This window comes from Triticum dicoccoides, chromosome 3B (assembly GCF_002162155.2).
Source record: "Triticum dicoccoides isolate Atlit2015 ecotype Zavitan chromosome 3B, WEW_v2.0, whole genome shotgun sequence".
NCBI classification, from domain to species: Eukaryota; Viridiplantae; Streptophyta; class Magnoliopsida; order Poales; family Poaceae; genus Triticum; species Triticum dicoccoides.
The window spans coordinates 754,290,208-754,296,207 of record NC_041385.1 but is presented as its reverse complement, the minus strand read 5'-3'; the positions used below and the strand labels follow the sequence as shown (position 1 = coordinate 754,296,207).

General features: G+C 44.3%; 1 pseudogene; it reads left to right on the top strand.

Moving 5' to 3' along the window:
* The window catches only part of LOC119279913, an 8,496-nt pseudogene extending 7,076 nt beyond the window's left edge, over nucleotides 1–1,420 (top strand).
* The last annotated feature ends 4,580 nt before the right edge of the window (nucleotides 1,421–6,000 follow it).

Here is a 6,000-nt window from a genome sequence, read left to right as displayed (position 1 = left end):
AGATTGAAAATTGCCCTTTAGTACCGGTTTGTGCCACGAACCGGTACTATAGGTCAAACCCCTTTAGTACCGGTTCGTGGCATGAACCGGTACTAAAGGTTAGCCCTTCAGTATCGTTTTGTGCCATGAACCGGTACTAAAGGTGATCGCGGGGCCCCGGCCTGACGCCACCCTGCCACGACCCCATTAGTACCGGTTTGTGGCACGAATCGGTACTAAAGCTTCAAAACGAACCGACATTAATGCATAACCGTTCGAACCGGCACTAATGGTACCATTAGTACCGGACCAAAATCGAACCGACATTAATGTGTCTCACATTAGGTCCTTTTTCTACTAGTGGGTATACAAGACCGAGTGCAACTGCGACACGCCCATTATCAGATGGGATTTCAGTCTCCACCTGTACCGCTCCTACGACTCCGAGTCCGAGGGGTGGATCACCGTGCCCATGTCAGTGGACGAGCTTGTCAGGGACAAGCTCGTCCCCCTAGGCCCCTACCCATCGAAGTGTCGGAAGAAGACATGTCGTATCACAAGACGGACAAGACGATCACGATCGGCGGCGAGCGCGGCATGATCGCTTGGGTGGACCTCTGGCGCGGCATCCTCGTCTGCGACGTACTCGTGGAGCCCCTAGTGATAGTGCAGGACATCCCGTTGCCGGTGCCCGCGAGGGGAAACTGGGGTCGTCTCCTCAACTCAGGCGAGCCAAACTATATCCGGGACGCTCCATCAGTCGGCACAAGGGCACCGTGAAGTACATCGAGATGGAGATCTGGTCGCTGACGAAGGTGTACAACAAGGCCCCTGATTCCTATCTGGAATGGGTGCGATGGAAGCGGAGCGTCGCCCAGGTCATCCCCGGTGGCTCAAAGGCAAGAACATGGTGATACCGGATGGCGTTGGTTCATTCACAATGGCGGACTGGCAGCCTGGCTGTGACTCTGTGAGGCCAGGGTCGAAGAAGTCACCATGGATGCCAGCGATGTCTCACTGTCTCAGATCCTTGCGACCTGCTGTCTAAGCTGAGCGGTGCGCCAGTGACACCACGGCATCGTTGCAGAAACTTCAGATGGCGTTCCCCAGCATAATCATAGATGACGACGATCGTCTACTTGGCTTGTAGCACCAAACATGGGATCATGGAAGTCATGGAGTTCATGATTGCTGTCGATGTGTGGAACAAAACCCTGCGAGGAGTAGCCCAACTTGATGTCCAGAAGAGCCGAGTTTTCTTTCCCACCTTCTGCACCAGTGAGATCTGCAGATATCTGGGCAAGAGTGCAGGTATTTTTGTGTGTACTACTGCTACTCGCTCGCTGCATGTTTTTGTGTGTGGCTATCCGTATGAATATTCAGTTCTATATGATCAACTGATTAAAAAAATCCTGGCAATCCAACAGAAATAAGTTGCTGAATTTGTCTTGTGTTTGTGGCTTTGTGCGCGCAACCATTCTTGCAAAATTGTGAACAGCAGTTGTGAAAATTAATAGACGACTTACAATTCACATGTCATTCAAAATAGATCTTCTGCTTCCACCGGTGGCAGAGAGCCAGAGAGCCAGAGTGTGTTGAATCGAAGCACGTAGATGTGGGATTCAGATTCTTCCTACCAATAAAATTACAATCTTAAATACTTATATGTGTGGTGGGTATAGATGATAGCTAATGCAACCATCATCCTTCCCTTGCTTATTTGCAACGAACCTTGTCACAAGTCCACATCTCTCAGTTTCCTGTAATGTTGGTAGTGGGGATTCAGCCAAGTTGATAGAAACTATACATTGCATTTAGGACATGTGCTTGTTGATCAAGTGAATTTGCGCGGCTAAGTTTGTTATCTGACAATGTATTCGTGTTTTTATCTACCATATTGGTTTGAAAGATTCTTAGAGGATGTTCACCATTCCAGGTCATGTAAAGAATGTGTTTATTGTGTAAGTTTTTTGGAGTAAATTTCTTTTATCTACCGTATATTTATTTTTATATACTTGTACTGCTCTAAACATGTTTTCATATACCTCACAGAGATGTTCTTACCGACCTACCCCAGTTGCATGGTGATGAACTATTGCCAGAAGGAACACACCTAATTTTGAAACATGTAAAAAGAAATATCCAATCTTTTGTAGTCCATGAAAGCGTATTAGGTTGTTTGTAGGAGCTCGTTGCGTGATGAATGAAGATATATGGCTCTGGCGTCTATGATCCACAATGCAAAACTATATATATTCGTACTAATTTTCAGATTGTCTTCTTACTACCATTCATCATGTTTATGTTTTTCAACTACACATATTTTTTTCAAAAAGTTCCCGCCTATATTTTTTCTAGAAAAAGATTCACACTACTTTCATCATAGCTCATTCTTTTTATGTTTACATATCATTTCTATCAACCACTAATTTTAGCATAAATCATCGACAATATGCTAAACAGCTTCCAAATTTTAGCTATTTAAGCAATTCACATGAAGGTTCTATGAATTGTTTCTTTACCTTTTTTATGTTCTAGATTTATGTTAGCATATAAGAAAAATTCAAATGTTAGCTTAAATATAACATACGCTCCTTATTCAAAAGGACGGATTACAACCACATTTGACAATCATTTTTTCTAGCTTAACTTTACATGTGATATACACCGGGATATGAAATTCAAATAAAGTACTGACTTTGTAAAATCTTATTCAACTTTAATGATTTAAGGCATATTGGATTATATACCCATATTCTGTCTTGCCCACTTTATATTTTTATGATTTGTTATTCCGGAACTTAACATTTATGGAAGAAATATTTAAACTGCTGAAATATGTATTGCACATCAGGGAGTCCACTATGGTGTGCGACTTTTTCTGAATAAATAATAGAGTCCTTTGTACATCTAGTAGTGGTTGTATGAATTATATATACTAGCAAAAGAGCCTGTGCGTTGCAACGGGAGAAAAAACAACCCAACAACCATCACTCAATAGGTCCATCTCCTTTATATTTGCGAGGCATCATATTTGTGTTGCCGCTTATGCTCCTTTTCACCCTCGCCGGCGATGGCCTCGGTGTTCACACAAAACAACAAAAAAACGTGTTTGAATATGGTTAATCCTAAGGCGTCTCTCTCCCCCTCTCTCCTCCCTCGCCCCTCTCTCTCTCTCTCTCTCTCTCTCTCTCTCTCTCTCATTCTCGATGAGAAATCTGTTGTTTTCCCCTGCGACATTTTTCAGAGGTATGCATGTGTAGTTATTGATATTTTCTTTTGCCTATATGGTTATACTGGGGTGTTTATTTGCAATCTGGATTGCCGCCGGTACGAAAGAAAAACGGATCCTGAGCTAGAAATTATAAGTTTGCTTTCAAAACAATATTTAAAAAATATTTAACAGGTAAAATTAACATCATATTTAGATTCCACACATTTTTCTAATAAAATTTCATATATAATATGTTAAAATCGAAGTTACGGTTTAAAAGATACGGATAATTTAGAAAATCATTTGTTTGATTTAAATATATTCCAAAATAATATTAAAATACTTAATAGGTAAAAGTAATCTCATATTCATATTCTACATATTTTTTTAATCAAATTTCATATATAACATGTTCAAATCGGAGTTACGGTTTAAAAGATATGGATGATTTAAAAAAGTATTTGTTTGACCTACATATGATCCGCGGATGAATTACCTAAAACGTCAGGGTTTTTTCAAAAAACGTAAAATAACGATTCAGGTGTGACTTAAATCCGGATGGCGGGTTGATTTCAAGAAAATACAGGGACTTTTGTGTAAAATACGAATAAAACGATTTGTTTTCCGACTTAAAACAGGACTGCGGGTTGACTTCTCTAAAATAGAAGGACTTTTCTAAAAAATGCCATGACGGACGAAAGAAACCCAATTTGCTTTATTATTAGGTAAAGATAAAGATTTGTACAATAAATTGTTACTCTTTATTTACATAATAAAATTTGCATCTACATACAATACGTATTTGTATGAAGAGGCATCCTCATGAATATACTCTCTCGTTCATAAAAAAGATGGTATTTAGACATCGGCCCAGTCACCAACATGTATCATTGGCTACATCTTATTTGTCTGTATTTCGGCGGGATGGTTACGTAATCAGCTATAAAAATAAACAAAGCCGGTCAAACAAAGTCAAAGCGAGTTTACCCAAAATATCTGCCGCGATGCTGAAGGCAGCCTTATCAGTTCAGACTCTCTTGTGTATGTCGAAATGGGTACTGTATTAATTAAATAGAACCAACACACGTCCTAATTAAAATTAGTCAAGACCAGAGTACATTTTCTGAAAAAATTTGTAATCCTGCGCTAACGGAACGGCAAGCTAAGCTACTGATTCATCGTCAATGGAATGGTGGGTTCATGATGGCGCTCCACGCACCGGCGATAGAACACCGTTGCCGCCACCGTGGAGTACAACTGCGCACCGACGGCCGGGAGAAGATAGACATACATGACGCCCAACACCCATACGGTGTCGCTCCGTGCCAACTCCAGATCGAATGTGACAATGGCGGCCCTGCTCTGTGCGAACTCGAGAACGAGCGCGTAGACCGGATAGATAGCGACGCCGGGCAGGAGGCTCGCCGCGAGCGCCAGAACGAACGCCTCTTTTCCCCTCGCCGCCACGAGCCGCCACACCCGCCGGAGAGCGCCCACGCCGCAGTCTTCCTCTGCCGCCGCCACTGCCGATGACGCGGCGATGCTCACCGGGAGGACCGCGCCGAGGCAGAGGTGCAAGAGGAGAGCGAGGAGGAGGCAGACCGACGAGGAAGACGCGCCGGCGCCGCCCGAGTGGCCGGCGCGCCCCCACCAGGACCAAGACGCGAGCGCCAGCAGAGCCGCGGACGCGAGCTCTAGAGTGGCCACGAAGGCCACGGCAACGAAGAAGGGGGCGCGGCGGGTCCTGTACTTGGACCGCTCGCCGGAGTGCGTGACGGAGGCGGCGAGGACGGCCGAGACCTGCGTGGCGAGCTTGCTGGCCAAGTACGCGAGGTAGAGGAGGGCGAGCATCTTGCCGCGCTCCCGGATCTCGTCGTCCGTGGCGTAGCCGGGGTCGGCGTTCCTCTCCCGCGCGTCCAGGCGGAGCAGGACGGCAGCGGCGAGAGGGTGGACGCGGAGGACGGCGACGGAGAGAAGACGAAGGTGTGCGCGAAGGTGAGCGCGACGACGGGCGCGAAGAGGCCGGCGTTCCGCGCGGGGAGGGCCAGGGACTCCTCTAGGAAGCTGATGCGCTGAGCCATGGAGCTCGATGAGGACACTAGCAGTAGGTGACTGAAGTGGGTGTATATACAACTGTAGAGTGGCTCATAGGAACGAGTGCAACGTGTTGGTTAGTGGCGATGCAGAATAACATAAACATTACGCGGTTTTTGGTCAAAAAACACGTGGGTTTGAAAATTAAATATTCGATTGCACAGGACACCAGCAGCTGCATAAACACTCGAATCATTTTATAACAACGGGTCCTTTAAAACTGCAACCAACATGTCATTGGATGATTAGAAGAGCAGTGATATCCCAAATCCACTTAAACTTGACACTGGTACTCATTTTTTAAAAATTTATTTTAGTCTTTACATTGATGTGTGTTCAGTGAGTGAGTATGCCGCGTGTTGGTTAGTTGCGGCATAAAATAGGATAATTGCGCGTTTTTTGGTGACAAAGTTCAAAAACACGTGGGTTTGTAAATTAAATATTCGATTGCGCAGGGCACCACCAGCTGCATAAACACTCAGATCATTTTTTACTTGTGGGATGGTTAGAAAGACATTTGTATCCTCAGTTTATTAGGATTCAAGTCCTACACTTGACACTGATTGTATTATGTATTTATTTCAATCCTTTCGTTGATATGCGTGAAGTGAGTATATATGCGTATGTGTTTGTACTACTTGTATAGAGTGGTTCATAGGAACGAGTGCGACGTGTTGGTAAGTGACGATGCAGATTAAATAAATAAGCTTTAC